Source organism: Choloepus didactylus (genome assembly GCF_015220235.1).
Source record: "Choloepus didactylus isolate mChoDid1 chromosome Y unlocalized genomic scaffold, mChoDid1.pri SUPER_Y_unloc5, whole genome shotgun sequence".
Classification (NCBI taxonomy): Eukaryota; Metazoa; Chordata; class Mammalia; order Pilosa; family Megalonychidae; genus Choloepus; species Choloepus didactylus.
Window position 1 is genome coordinate 251,453 of NW_023637627.1, and position 16,409 is coordinate 267,861.

Consider the following 16,409-nt stretch of genomic DNA (forward strand, 5'->3'; position numbering starts at 1 on the left):
TTGATTGCAGAGCCTTTTGGGACACATCAGAGGAAAACTAAAAACTCTCTGGAGTTGGCAGAGATTTTACATGGCTGTGGGTATTTAAAATATACTAATAATTTTCATAAGTGAAAAGTCTGGTGGGAATGTATAAGGAGAACAGTGCAAATGAAGAAGAAATTGGCTACTTTTTCTGTGGTTAGCAAAACGAGATAATAAATCCAATCCCCCCAGAAAAGTTTTGGACAAAGTGTCTGTAAGTCTATAGTAAAGATTATTTTCAAAGAAGTCTTGAGTAGGTTCTAAATATATGTCTTTTAATAAAGTTCCATATGTAGGTTTGATGTGCTTCCTAAATTGAAAAGCCCTGGCCTAGAAAATGCTAGATTCAAATTTAGCAAGGTTGTGAGCAAACATTTTTTAAAAAGCCTGAAATTATAACTGATAAATAGAAGGACATTGTAGATAGCAAAGTCACTGATAAATCTCTGGGATCTTACCATCTGGCATACAGCACTGAAAACATTAATAATATTTTCCATATTCAAATTTAACCTAGGGAATGTTGAGCAGCTTTTTTGATTTGACAGTTTTTCCCATGTAACTCATCAATTCTAAAGTAGCAAATAAAGCTAATTTTTCCTAGCACTGCCCTTCCATAGGGTGAGAGAGCAAATCTTTTTGACTTTTTAGGGGTCTTCTAGGAACTCTCAAAGACAATTTTTTTAATTAAAAAAATTTTAAATTCACTTTTATTGAGATATGTTCACATACCATGTAGTCATCCACAGTGTACAATCAGTTGTTCATAGTACCATCATATAGCTGTGCATTCATCACCCCAATCAATTTTTGAACATTTCCCTTACTCATAAAAAAAATAAAAATAAGAGTAAAAATATAAATAAAAAAGAACACCCAAAGTATTCCATGCCCCCCATCCCACCCTATTTTTCATTTAATTTTTGTCCCCATTTTACTACTCATCTGTCAATACACTGGATAAGGCAGTGTGAGCCACAAGGTTTTCACAATTACACAGTCACACCATGTAAGCTACATAGTTATGCAGTTGTCTTCAAGAATCAAGGCTGCTGGGTTGCAGTTCAGCAGTTTCAGGTAATTCCTTCGAGCAAGTCCAATACAGTAAAACCTAAAAAGGGATATCCATATAATGCTTAAGAATAACCTCCAGAATGACTTCTCAACTCCATTTGAAATCTCTCAGCCACTGAAACTTTATTTTGTTTCATTTCTCTTCCCCCTTTTGGTCAAGATTTTCTCAATCCCATGATTCTGGGTCCAGGCTCATCCCTGGGAGTCATGTCCCACGTTGCCAGGGAGATTTACACCACTGGGAGTCAGGTCCCATGTAGTGGGAGGGCAGTGAGTTCACCTGCCACGTGTGCAAAGAGGGAGGGGGGGACAGGCCACATCTGAGCAACAAAGAGGTTCTCTAGGGATGACTCTTAGATAAAATTATAAGCAGGCTTAACCTCTTCTTTGCAGTAACAAGTTAAAGACAGTTTTTAGGTACAAAATATTGTAAAAGTTTTATTTCATTTTTCTTTGAGGATTCATTTTGGGATGGCAAAAATCAAAAGTTGCCAGGAGAATTGATCATAAGATAAGATTGTTGGTGCTGGAGTACATGAATGGTTGTAGCTTACCTACCTCTATTAAATATAATAGTGGCAATATAATATTTAAATAAACATACAAAAGTCCTCAGCACAGACAGAAATTTGGAACTTCTGTTGTTTCTTGTATTTTAAAGAAAATAATAAGGGCATGATGAAGTCAGAACAAATTATTATTCTGGTGAAATACAGAATCTGCTCTTTGGTCAGATTACATAGAAGGTGATGTGGAAGGCTAAATAATGGCCCCAAAAGATATTCAGGGCCTAATCCCCAGAGCCTGTGAATGTTACTTTGTGTGGCAAAAGGAGTTCATGATGTGATTAGGTTAAAGATCTTGAAAAGTGGAGGCTATTCTGGATAACCTGGTTGGCCCTAAATGTAATTCCAGTGTCCTTATAACAGGAAGGCAGGGGGGATATTTGAGTCCAGAAGAAGAAGGCAATGTGACAGCTGAAGCCAGATGCTCCACTGCTGGCTCTGAAGATGGTGGAAGGGGACAGGAACCAAGGAAAGCCAGAAATGGAGCTCGAGAAACTGGAAAATGAGGGAGGCAGATCTCCCCTGGAGTCTACTGAGGGACTGTGGCACAACTGACACCCTCACTTTGGCCCAGTGAAACAGATTTCAGACTTCTGAACTCCAGAACTGAAAGAATAAATATGTGTTGTTTTAAGCCATCAAGTTTGTGGTCATTTTTCACAGCAGCCATAGGAAACTAATGCCAGGGTAGGGTAAACTTTTACAAACTCTTATTCAGAGCACATGAATACTCTGCAAACACTTTGTTGTTTTACCAAAGAGGAAATCAAACTCCAGGTTTGCATCACAGTATTTCATTCTACAGGACCCACAAGGTCTTTCTAAAAAGCTTATGAATAAATCCATCAAAACTCAGAAAGATTTGGCAAAAGTTTAACACAAATTTATGTTCCCTCCCAGATTCTCTTTCTGTGAACCTTCTACAGCTTTCTACCTCTACTCAGTATTGTCCTTCGCCATCTTCTTTTCCATTCTGGAACAAGTCCTTTTACTTCAGGACAGAAACATTCTGCTTTTTGCCCTTAATCACAAAAAAATGTATAATTATCTAGACAATCTTTGTAGAGTCTCATTCACATGTATTACTTATAACTCTTAAGCACAGTCGCTTGTATTTCACAGAGAAGGAGGGGGATAATGTAAATTTCCTGTCACTTTATCAGATTAACGAAACTCATGAATATACCTAACCCAGCTTTATTCAGCCACACACACCCTGTAAGCAACTTTTCAACCTGCAGAAATGAACATGCTCATTGACAGACCCTAAGATATAGACTCTTTGTAGCATGTACAAATAAAAAGCAAAAGTACATAAACTAAGAATGCATGTAGGGGGCAAGATGGCAGACTGGTGAGCTGTATGTTTTAGTTACTCCTCCAGGAAAGTAGGTAGAAAGCCAGGAACTGCGTGGACTGGACACCACAGAGCAATCGGACTTTGGGCATACTTCATAAACACTCATGAAAACGTGGAACTGCTGAGATCAGCGAAATCTGTAAGTTTTTGCGGCCAGGGGACCCGCGCCCCTCCCTGCCAGGCTCAGTCCCGTGGGAGGAGGCGCTGTCAGCTCCGGGAAGGAGAAGGGAGAACTGCAGTGGCAGCCCTTATCGGAAACTCATTCTACTGATCCAAACTCCAACCATAGATAGACTGAGACCAGACACCAGAGAATCTGAGAGCAGCCAGCCCAGCAGAGAGGAGACAGGCATAGGAAAAAAAACAACACGAAAAACTCCAAAATAAAAGCAGAGGATTTTTGGAGTTCTGGTAAACACAGAAAGGGGAAGGGCGGAGCTCAGGCCTTGAGGCGCATATGCAAATCCCGAAGAAAAGCTGATCTCTCTGCCCTGTGGACCTTTCCTTAATGGCCCTGGTTGCTTTGTCTCTTAGCATTTCAATAACCCATTAGATCTCTGAGGAGGGCCCTTTTTTTTTTTAATCCTTTTTTCTTTTTCTAAAACAATTACTCTAAGAAGCCCAATACAGAAAGCTTCAAAGACTTGCAATTTGGGCAGGTCAAGTCAAGAGCAGAACTAAGAGAGCTCTGAGACAAAAGGCAATAATCCAGTGGCTGAGAAAATTCACTAAACACCACAACTTCCCAAGAAAACGGGGGTGTCCACTCACAGCCACCATCCTGGTGGACAGGAAACACTCCTGCCCATCTCCAGCCCCATAGCCCAGAGCTGCCCCAGACAGCCCAGTATGACGGAAGTGCTTCAAATAACAGGCACACACCACAAAACTGGGCGTGGACATTAGCCTTCCCTGCAACCTCAGCTGATTGTCCCAGAGTTGGGAAGGTGGAGCAGTGTGAATTAACAAAGCCCCACTCAGCCATCATTTGAGCAGACTGGGAGCCTCCCTACACAGCCCAGCAGCCCAGAACTGCCCTGGGGGGACGGCACTCACCTGTGACATAGCACAGTCATCCCTCAACAGAGGACCCGGGGTGCACAGCCTGGAAGAGGGGCCCACTTGCAAGTCTCAGGAGCCATACGCCAATACCAAGGACTTGTGGGTCAGTGGCAGAGACAAACTGTGGCAGGACTGAACTGAAGGATTAGACTATTGCAGCAGCTTTAAAACTCTAGGATCACCAGGGAGATTTGATTGTTAGGGCCAGCCCCCCTCCCCAACTGCCCAGAAACACGCCCCACATACAGGGCAGGCAACACCAACTACACACGTAAGCTTGGTAGACCAATTGGGCCCCACAAGACTCACTCCCCCACTCACCAAAAAGGCTAAGCAGGGGAGAACTGGCTTGTGGAGAACAGGTGGCTCGTGGACGCCACCTGCTGGTTAGTTAGAGAAAGTGTACTCCACGAAGCTGTAGATCTGATAAATTAGAGATAAGGACTTCAATAGGTCTACAAACCCTAAAAGAACCCTATCAAGTTCAGCAAATGCCACGAGGCCAAAAACAACAGAAAATTATAAAGCGTATGAAAAAACCAGTCGATATGGATAACCCAAGCCCAAGCACCCAAATCAAAAGACCAGAAGAGACAGAGCACCTAGAGCAGCTACTCAAAGAACTAAAGATGAACAATGAGACCATAGTACGGGATATAAAGGAAATCAAGAAGACTCTAGAAGAGCATAAAGAAGACATTGCAAGACTAAATAAAAAAATGGATGATCTTATGGAAATTAAAGAAACTGTTGACCAAATTAAAAAGACTCTGGACACTCATAGTACAAGACTAGAGGAAGTTGAACAACGAATCAGTGACCTGGACGATGACAGAATGGAAAATGAAAGCATAAAAGAAAGAATGGGGAAAAAAATTGAAAAAATCGAAATGGACCTCAGGGATATGATAGATAATATGAAACGTCCAAATATAAGACTCATTGGTGTCCCAGAAGGGGAAGAAAAGGGTAAAGGTCTAGGAAGAGTATTCAAAAAAATTGTTGGGGAAAACTTCCCAAATCTTCTAAACAACATAAATACACAAATCATAAATGCTCAGCTAACCCCAAATAGAATAAATCCAAATAAACCCACTCCGAGACATATACTGATCACAGTGTCAAACACAGAAGAGAAGGAGCAAGTTCTGAAAGCAGCAAGAGAAAAGCAATTCACCACATACAAAGGAAACAGCGTAAGACTAAGTAGTGACTACTCAGCAGCAACCATGGAGGCGAGAAGGCAGTGGCATGATATATTTAAAATTCTGAGTGAGAAAAATTTCCAACCAAGAATACTTTATCCAGCAAAGCTCTCCTTCAAATTTGAGGGAGAGGTTAAATTTTTCACAGACAAACAAATGCTGAGAGAATTTGCTAACAAGAAACCTGCCCTACTGGAGATACTAAAGAGAGCCCTACAGACAGAGAAACAAAGGACACAGAGACTTGGAGAAAGGTTCAGTACTAAAGAGATTCAGTATGGGTACAATAAAGGATATTCATAGAGAGAGGGGGAAAATATGACAAATATAAACCAAAGGATAAGATGGCTGATTCAAGAAATGCCTTCACGGTTATAACGTTGAACGTAAATGGATTAAACTCCCCAATTAAAAGATATAGATTCGCAGAATGGATCAAAAAAAAAATAAACCATCAATATGTTGCATACAAGAGACTCATTTTAGACACAGGGACACAAAGAAACTGAAAGTGAAAAGATGGAAGAAAATATTTCATGCAAGCTATAGCCAAAAGAAAGCAGGTGTAGCAATATTAATCTCAGATAAAATAGACTTTAAATGCAGGGATGTTTTGAGAGACAAAGAAGGCCACTACGTACTAATAAAAGGGGCAATTCAGCAAGAAGAATTAACAATCGTAAATGTCTATGCACCCAATCAAGGTGCCACAAAATACATGAGAGAAACACTGGCAAAACTAAAGGAAGCAATTGATGTTTCCACAATAACTATGGGAGACTTCAACACATTACTCTCTCCTATAGATAGATTAACCAGACAGAAGACCAATAAGGAAACTGAAAACCTGAACAATCTGATAAATAAATGAGATTTAACAGACATCTACAGGACATTACATCCCAAATCACCAGGATACACATACTTTTCTAGTGCTCACGGAACGTTCTCCAGAATAGATCATATGCTGGGACATAAAACAAGCCTCAATAAATTTAGAAAGATTGAAATTATTCAAAGCACATTCTCTGACCACAATGGAATACAATTAAAAGTCAATAACCATCAGAGATTTAGAAAATTCACAAATACCTGGAGGTTAAACAACACACTCCTAAACAATCGGTGGGTTAAAGAAGAAATAGCAAGAGAAATTGCTAAATATATAGATACGAATGAAAATGAGAACACAACATACCAAAACCTATGGGATGCAGCAGAAGCAGTGCTAAGGGGGAAATTTATAGCACTAAACGCATATATTAAAAAGGAAGAAAGAGCCAAAATCAAAGAACTAATGGATCAACTGAAGAAGCTAGAAAATGAACAGCAAACCAATCCTAAACCAAGTAGAAGAAAAGAAATAACAAGGATTAAAGCAGAAATAAATGACATAGAGAACAAAAAAAGAATAGAGAGGATAAATATCACCAAAAGTTGGTTCTTTGAGAAGATTGACAAGCCCCTAGCTACACTGACAAAATCAAAAACAGAGAAGACCCATATAAGCAAAATAATGAATGAAAAAGGTGACATAACTGCAGATCCTGAAGAAATTAAAAAAATTATAAGAGGATACTATGAACAACTGTATGGCAACAAACTGGATAATGTAGAGGAAACGGACAATTTCCTGGAAACATGTGAACAACCTAGACTGACGAGAGAAGAAATAGAAGACCTCAACCAACCCGTCACGAGCAAAGAGATCTAATCAGTCATCAAAAAGCTTCCCACAAATAAATGCCCAGGGCCAGATTGCTTCACAGGGGAATTCTACCAAACTTTCCAGAAAGAACTGACACCAGTCTTACTCAAACTCTTTTAAAACATTGAAGAAAAGGGAACACTACGTAACTCATTTTATGAAGCTAACATCAATCTAATACCAAAACCAGGCAAAGATGCTACAAAAAAGGAAAACTACCGGCCAATCTCCCTAATGAATATAGATGCAAAAATCCTCAACAAAATACTTGCAAATCGAATCCAAAGACACATTAAAAAAATCATACACCATGACCAAGTGGGGTTCATTCCAGGCATGCAAGGATGGTTCAACATAAGAAAATCAATCAGTGTATTACAACACATTAACAAGTCAAAAGGGAAAAATCAATTGATCATCTCAATAGATGCTGAAAAAGCATTTGACAAAATCCAACATCCGTTTTTGATAAAAACACTTCAAAAGGTAGGAATTGAAGGAAACTTCCTCAACATGATAAAGAGCATATATGAAAAACCCACAGCCAGCATAGTACTCAATGGTGAGAGACTGAAAGCCTTCCCTCTAAGATCAGGAACAAGACAAGGATGCCCGCTGTCACCACTGTTATTCAACATTGTGCTGGAAGTGCTAGCCAGGGCAATCCGGCAAGACAAAGAAATAAAAGGCATCCAAATTGGAAAAGAAGAAGTAAAACTGTCATTGTTTGCAGACGATATGATCTTATATCTAGAAAACCCTGAGAAATCGACGATACAGCTACTAGAGCTAATAAACAAATTTAGCAAAGTAGCGGGATACAAGGTTAATGCACATAAGTCAGTAATGTTTCTATATGCTAGAAGTGAACAAACTGAAGAGACACTCAAGAAAAAGATACCATTTTCAATAGCAACTAAAAAAATCAAGTACCTAGGAAGAAACTTAACCAAAGATGTAAAAGACCTATACAAAGAAAACTACATAACTCTACTAAAAGAAATAGAAGGGGACCTTAAAAGATGGAAAAATATTCCATGTTCATGGTTAGGAAGGCTAAGTGTCATTAAGATGTCAACTCTACCCAAACTCATCTACAGATTCAATGCAATCCCAATCAAAATTCCAACAACCTACTTTGCAGACTTGGAAAAGCTAGTTATCAAATTTATTTGGAAAGGGAAGATGCCTCGAATTGCTAAAGACACTCTAAAAAAGAAAAACGAAGTGGGAGGACTTACACTCCCTGACTTTGAAGCTTATTATAAAGCCACAGTTGCCAAAACAGCATGGTACTGGCACAAAGATAGACATATAGATCAATGGAATCGAATTGAGAATTCAGAGAGAGACCCTCAGATCTATGGCCGACTGATCTTTGATAAGGCCCCCAAAGTCACTGAACTGAGCCATAATTGTCTTTTTTTTTTTTTATCATTTTATTGAGATATATTCACATACCACGCAGTCATACAAAACAAATTGTACTTTCGATTGTTTACAGTACCATTACATAGTTGTACATTCATCACCTAAATCAATCCCTGACACCTTCATTAGCACACACACAAAAATAACAAGAATAATAATTAGAGTGAAAAAGAGCAATTGAAGTAAAAAAGAACACTGGGTACCTTTGTCTGTTTGTTTCCTTCCCCTACTTTTCTACACATCCATCCATAAACTAGACAAAGTGGAGTTTGGTCCTTATGGCTTTCCCAATCCCATTGTCACCCCTCATAAGCTACATTTTTATACAACTGTCTTCGAGATTCATGGGTTCTGGGTTGTAGTTTAATAGTTTCAGGTATCCACCACCAGCTACCCCAATTCTTTAGAACCTAAAAAAGGTTGTCTAAAGTGTGCGTAAGAGTGCCCACCAGAGTGATCTCTCGGCTCGTTTTGGAATCTCTCTGCCACTGAAGCTTATTTCATTTCCTTTCACATCCCCCTTTTGGTCAAGAAGATGTTCTCCATCCCACGATGCCGGGTCTACATTCCTCCCCGGGAGTCATATTCCACGTTGCCAGGGAGATTCACTTCCCTGGGTGTCTGATCCCACGTAGGGGGGAGGGCAGTGATTTCACCTTTCAAGTTGGCTTAGCCAGAGAGAGAGGGCCACATCTGAGCAACAAAGAGGCATTCAGGAGGAGACTCTTAGGCACAAATACAGGGAGGCCTAGCCTCTCCTTTGCAGCAACCGTCTTCCCAAGGGTAAAACTTATGGTAGAGGGCTCAACCCATCAAACCACCAGTCCCCTATGTCTGTGGTCATGTTAGCAACCATGGAGGTGGGGTAGGCGAATACCCCTGCATTCTCCACAGGCTCCTCAAGGGGGCACTACATCGTTTTTTTTTTTGTTTTTTTTTTCCTTGTTTGTCTTTTTTCTTCTTTTTTTTTTTTTTAACTTTCCCTTCTTTTTTTCAAATCAACTGTATGAAAAAAAAAGTTAAAAAGAAAACAAACATACAATAAAAGAACATTTCAAAGAGACCATAGCAAGGGAGTAAGAAAAAGACAACTAACCTAAGATAACTGCTTAACTTCCAACATGTTCCTACTTTACCCCAAGAAAGTTACATACTATAGCAACATTTCAGTGAACTTGTTCCTACTACATCCATCAGAAATTAACAGACCATAGTCATTTCTGGGCATCCCCAGAACGTTAAATAGCTTATCTGTTCTTCTTGGATTATTGTTCCCCCTTCCTTAATTGCTCTCTACTGCTAGTTCCCCTACATTCTACATTATAAACCATTTGTTTTACATTTTTCAAAGTTCACATTAGTGGTAGCATATAATATTTCTCTTTTTGTGCCTGGCTTATTTCGCTCAGCATTATGTCTTCAAGGTTCATCCATGTTGTCATATGTTTCACCAGATCATTCCTTCTTACTGCCGCGTAGTATTCCATCGTGTGTATATACCACATTTTATTTATCCACTCATCTGTTGATGGACATTTGGGTTGTTTCCATCTCTTGGCAATTGTGAATAATGCTGCTATGAACATTGGCGTGCAGATATCTGTTCGTGTCACTGCTTTCCGATCTTCCGGGTATATCCCGAGAAGTGCAATCGCTGGATCGAATGGTAGCTCTAGCTCTAGTTTTCTAAGGAACTGCCAGACTGACTTCCAGAGTGGCTGAACCATTATACAGTCCCACCAACAATGAATAAGAGTTCCAATTTCTCCACATCCCCTCCAGCATTTGTAGTTTCCTGTTTGTTTAATGGCAGCCATTCTAACCGGTGTTAGATGGTATCTCATTGTGGTCTTAATTTGCATCTCTCTAATAGCTAGTGAAGGTGAACATTTTTTCATGTGTTTCTTGGCCATTTGTATTTCCTCTTCAGAGAACTGTCTTTTCATATCTTTTGCCCATTTTATAATTGGGCTGTCTGTACTATTGTCATTGAGTTGTAGGATTTCTTTGTATATGCAAGATATCAGTCTTTTGTCAGATACATGGTTTCCAAAAATTTTTTCCCATTGAGTTGGCTGCCTCTTTACCTTTTTGAGAAATTCCTTTGAGGTGCAGAAACTTCTAAGCTTGAGGAGTTCCCATTTATCTATTTTCTCTTTTGTTGCTTGTGCTTTTGCTGTAAAGTCTAGGAAGTGGCCTCCTAATACAAGGTCTTGAAGATGTTTTCCTACATTATCTTCTAGGAGTTTTATGGTACTTTCTTTTATATTGAGATCTTTGGTCCATTTTGAGTTAATTTTTGTGTAGGGGGTGAGGTAGGGGTCCTCTTTCATTCTTTTGGATATGGATATCCAACTCTCCCAGCCCTGTTTGTTGAAAAGACCATTATGGCTCAGTTCAGTGACTTTGGGGGCCTTATCAAAGATCAGTCGGCCATAGATCTGAGGGTCTCTCTCTGAATTCTCAATTCGATTCCATTGATCTATATGTCTATCTTTGTGCCAGTACCATGCTGTTTTGGCAACTGTGGCTTTATAATAAGCTTCAAAGTCAGGGAGTGTAAGTCCTCCCACTTCGTTTTTCTTTTTTAGAGTGTCTTTAGCAATTCGAGGCATCTTCCCTTTCCAAATAAATTTGATAACTAGCTTTTCCAAGTCTGCAAAGTAGGTTGTTGGAATTTTGATTGGGATTGCATTGAATCTGTAGATGAGTTTGGGTAGAATTGACATCTTAATGACATTTAGCCTTCCTATCCATGAACATGGAATATTTTTCCATCTTTTAAGGTCCCCTTCTATTTCTTTTAGTAGAGTTATGTAGTTTTCTTTGTATAGGTCTTTTACATGTTTGGTTAAGTTTCTTCCTAGGTACTTGATTTTTTTAGTTGCTATTGAAAATGGTATCTTTTTCTTGAGTGTCTCTTCAGTTTGTTCACTTCTAGCATATAGAAACATTACTGACTTATGTGCATTAACCTTGTATCCCGCTACTTTGCTAAATTTGTTTATTAGCTCTAGTAGCTGTATCGTCGATTTCTCAGGGTTTTCTCGATATAAGATCATATCGTCTGCAAAAAATGACAGTTTTACTTCTTCTTTTCCAATTTGGATGCCTTTTATTTCTTTGTCTTGCCGGATTGCCCTGGCTAGCACTTCCAGCACAATGTTGAATAACAGTGGTGACAGCGGGCATCCTTGTCTTGTTCCTGATCTTAGAGGGAAGGCTTTCAGTCTCTCACCATTGAGTACTATGCTGGCTGTGGGTTTTTCATATATGCTCTTTATCATGTTGAGGAAGTTTCCTTCAATTCCTCCCTTTTGAAGTGTTTTTATCAAAAACGAATGTTGGATTTTGTCAAATGCTTTTTCAGCATCTATTGAGATGATCAATTGATTTTTCACTTTTGACTTGTTAATGTGTTGTAATACATTGATTGTTTTTCTTATGTTGAACCATCCTTGCATGCCTGGAATGAACCCCACTTGGTCATGGTGTATGATTTTTTTAATGTGTCTTTGGATTCGATTTGCAAGTATTTTGTTGAGGATTTTTGCATCTATATTCATTAGGGAGATTGGCCGGTAGTTTTCCTTTATTGTAGCATCTTTGCCTGGTTTTGGTATTAGATTGATGTTAGCTTCATAAAATGAGTTAGGTAGTGTTCCATTTTTTTCAATGTTTTGAAAGAGTTTGAGTAAGATTGGTGTCAGTTCTTTCTGGAAAGTTTGGTAGAATTCCCCTGTGAAGCCATCTGGCCCTGGGCATTTATTTGTGGGAAGATTTTTGATGACTGATTGGATCTCTTTGCTTGTGATGGGTTGGTTGAGGTCTTCTGTTTCTTCTCTGGTCAGTCTAGGTTGTTCATATGTTTCCAGGAAATTGTCCATTTCTTCTACATTGTCCAGTTTATTGCCATACAGTTGTTCATAATATCCTCTTATAATTTTTTTAATTTCTTCAGGATCTGCAGTTATGTCACCTTTTTCATTCATTATTTTGTTTATATGGGTCTTCTCTCTTTTTGATTTTGTCAGTGTAGCTAGGGGCTTGTCAATCTTGTTGATCTTCTCAAAGAACCAACTTTTGGTGATATTTATCTTCTCTATTGTTTTTTTGTTCTCTATGTCATTTATTTCTGCTTTAATCCTTGTTATTTCTTTTCTTGTACTTGGTTTAGGATTGGTTTGCTGTTCATTTTCTAGCTTCTTCAGTTGATCCATTAGTTCTTTGATTTTGGCTCTTTCTTCCTTTTTAATATATGCGTTTAGTGCTATAAATTTCCCCCTTAGCACTGCTTTTGCTGCATCCCATAGGTTTTGGTATGTTGTGTTCTCATTTGCGTTCATCTCTATATATTTAGCAATTTCTCTTGCTATTTCTTCTTTAACCCACTGATTGTTTAGGAGTGTGTTGTTTAACCTCCAGGTATTTGTGAATTTTCTAAGTCTCTGATGGTTATTGACTTCTAATTGTATTCCATTGTGGTCAGAGAATGTGCTTTGAATAATTTCAATCTTTTTAAATTTATTGAGGCTTGTTTTATGTCCCAGCATATGATCTATTCTGGAGAAAGTTCCGTGAGCACTAGAAAAGTATGTGTATCCTGGTGATTTGGGATGTAATGTCCTGTAGATGTCTGTTAAATCTAATTCATTTATCAGATTGTTTAGGTTTTCAATTTCCTTATTGGTCTTCTGTCTGGTTGATCTATCTATAGGAGAGAGTGATGTGTTGAAGTCTCCCGCAATTATTGTGGAAACATCAATTGCTTCCTTTAGTTTTGCCAATGTTTCTCTCATGTATTTTGTGGCACCTTGATTGGGTGCATAGACATTTACGATTGTTATTTCTTCTTGCTGAATTGCCCCTTTTATTAGTATGTAGTGGCCTTCTTTGTCTCTCAAAACATCCCTGCATTTGAAGTCTATTTTATCTGAGATTAATATTGCTACACCTGCTTTGTTTTGGCTATAGCTTGCATGAAATATTTTTTTCCATCCTTTCACTTTCACTTTCTTTGTGTCCCTATGTCTAAGATGAGTCTCTTGTATGCAACATATTGATGGTTCATTTTTTTTTTAATTCAGTTTTATTGAAATATATTCACAAACCATACAGTCATCCATGGTATACAATCAACTGTTTACAGTATGATCATATAGTTATGCGTTCATCACCACAATCTATTTCTGAACATTTTCCTTACATCAGAAAGAATCAGAATAAGAATAAAAAATAAAAGTGAAAAAAGAATACCCAAACCATCCCCCCATCCCACCCTATTTGTCATTTAGTTTTTACTCCCATTTTTCTACTGATTTTTTTTCAATTTTTTAACTTTGTTTATCAAAAAATTAAAAACAAACAGGCAAACAACAACCAAAAAAAACCCCACAACATTTCAAACAAAGCAATGGATTAAGGAAAACAAATAACCTAAAATAACTACTTTGCTTCCAATATGTTCCTACCATACCCCAAGAAAATTAATAAACCATGTCCAAACAGAGGAGTAAGAAAAACAAATAATCTAAAATAACTACATTGCTTCCAACATGTTCCTTCCATACCCCAAGAAAATTAACAACCCCTAAGAAAACAAAGGAATAAGAGAAAAAAAAAACCTAAAATAACTCTATTGCTTCCAACTTGATCTTACTATATCCAAGAAAGTTTACAAACCATAATCATTCCTGAGCATTCCCATAACATTGAGATTACCCTCCATAGTTTATCTGTTCTTATTAGATTATCATTCCCCCTCCACTAATTGGTATCTCTAGGTCCCCTACATTCTACAGTATAAAACATTGTACATTTTTCACAGAATTCACATTAGTGGTAACATACAATATCTCTCTTTTTGTGCCTGGCTTATTTTGCTCAGCATTATGTCTTTTTTTTTTTTTTTTTTAATCTTCATTTTATTGAGATATATTCGTATACCACGCAGTCATACAAAACAAATAGTACTTTCGATTGTTCACAGTACCATTACATAGTTGTACATTCATCACACAAATCAATCCCTGACACCTTCATTAGCACACACACAAGAATAACAAGAATAATAATTAGAGTGAAAAAAAGCAATTGAAGTAAAAAAGAACACTGGGTACCTTTGTCTGTTTGTTTCCTTCCCCTATTTTTCTACTCATCCATCCATAAACTAGACAAAGGGGAGTGTGGTCCTTATGGCTTTCCCAATCCCCTTGTCACCCCTCATAAGCTACATTTTTATACAACTGTCTTCGAGATTCATGGGTTCTGGTTTGTAGTTTGATAGTTTCAGGTATCCACCACCAACTACCTCAATTCTTTAGAACCTAAAAAGGGTTGTCTAAAGTGTGCGTAAGAGATGGTTCATTTTTTTTGATCCATTCTGCGAATCTATATCTTTTAATTGGGGAGTTTAATGCATTTACATTCAACGTTATAACCGTGAAGGCATTTCTTGAATCAGCCATCTTATCCTTTGGTTTATGTTTGCCATATTTTTCCCCTCTCTCTATTAATATCCTTTATTGTACCCATACCGAATCTCTTTAGTACTGAACCTTTCTCCAAGTCTCTCTGTCTTGTCTTTGTTTCTCTGTCTGTAGGGCTCCCTTTAGTATCTCCAGTAGGGCAGGTCTCTTGTTAGCAAATTCTCTCAGCATTTGTTTGTCTGTGAAAAATTTAAGCTCTCCCTCAAATTTGAAGGAGAGCTTTGCTGGATAAAGTATTCTTGGCTGGAAATTTTTCTCACTCAGAATTTTAAATATATCGTGCCACTGCCTTCTGACCTCCATGGTGGCTGCTGAGTAGTCACTACTTAGTCTTATGCTGTTTCCTTTGTATGTGGTGAATTGCTTTTCTCTTGCTGCTTTCAGAACTTGCTCCTTCTCTTCTGTGTTTGACAGTGTGATCAGTATATGTCTTGGAGTGGGTTTATTTGGATTTATTCCATTTGGAGTTCGCTGAGCATTTATGATTTGTGTATTTATGTTGTTTAGAAGATTTGGGAAGTTTTCCCCAACAATTTCTTTGAATACTCTTCCTAGACCTTTACCCTTTTCTTCCCCTTCTGGGACACCAATGAGTCTTATATTTGGACGTTTCATATTATCTATCATATCCCTGAGGTCCATTTCGATTTTTTCAATTTTTTTCCCCATTCTTTCTTTTATGCTTTCATTTTCCATTCTGTCATCTTCCAGGTCACTGATTTGTTGTTCACCTTCCTCTAGTCTTGTACTATGAGTGTCCAGAATCTTTTTAATTTGGTCAACAGTTTCTTTAATTTCCATAAGATCATCCATTTTTTTATTTAGTCTTGCAATGTCTTCTTTATGCTCTTCTAGAGTCTTCTTGATTTCCTTCATATCCCGTACTATGGTCTCATTGTTCATCTTTAGTTCTTTGAGTAGCTGCTCTAGGTGCTGTGTCTCTTCTGGTCTTTTGATTTGGGTGCTTGGGCTTGGGTTATCCATATCGTCTGGTTTTTTCATATGCTTTATAATTTTCTGTTGTTTTTGGCCTCGTGGCATTTGCTGAACTTGATAGGGTTCTTTTAGGGTTTGTAGACCTATTGAAGTCCTTATCTCTAATTTATCAGATCTACAGCTTCGTGGAGTACACTTTCTCTAACTAACCAGCAGGTGGCGTCCACGAGCCACCTGTTCTCCACAAGCCAGTTCTCCCCTGCTTAGCCTTTTTGGTGAGTGGGGGTGTGAGTCTTGTGGGGCCCAATTGGTGTACCAAGCTTGCGTGTGTAGTTGGTGTTGCCTCCCTGTATGTGGGGCGTGTTTCTGGGCAGTCGGGGAGGAGGGGTGGCCCTAACAATCAAATCTCCCTGGTGATCCTAGAGTTTTAAAGCTGCTGCAATAGTCTAATCCTTCAGTTCAGTCCTGCCACAGTTTGTCTCTGCCACTGACCCACAAGTCCTTGGTATTGGCGTATGGCTCCTGGGACTTGCAAGTGGGCCCCTCTTCCAGGCT

At 38.5% G+C, this 16,409-nt stretch overlaps 1 protein-coding gene across 1 annotated transcript in view; it reads left to right on the plus strand.

Annotated features, from left to right (window-relative positions):
* Window positions 1-16,409, plus strand: part of XK (X-linked Kx blood group) — a 57,489-nt gene that overhangs the window by 15,573 nt on the left and 25,507 nt on the right. The gene's annotated exons all lie outside the window — the stretch shown is intronic.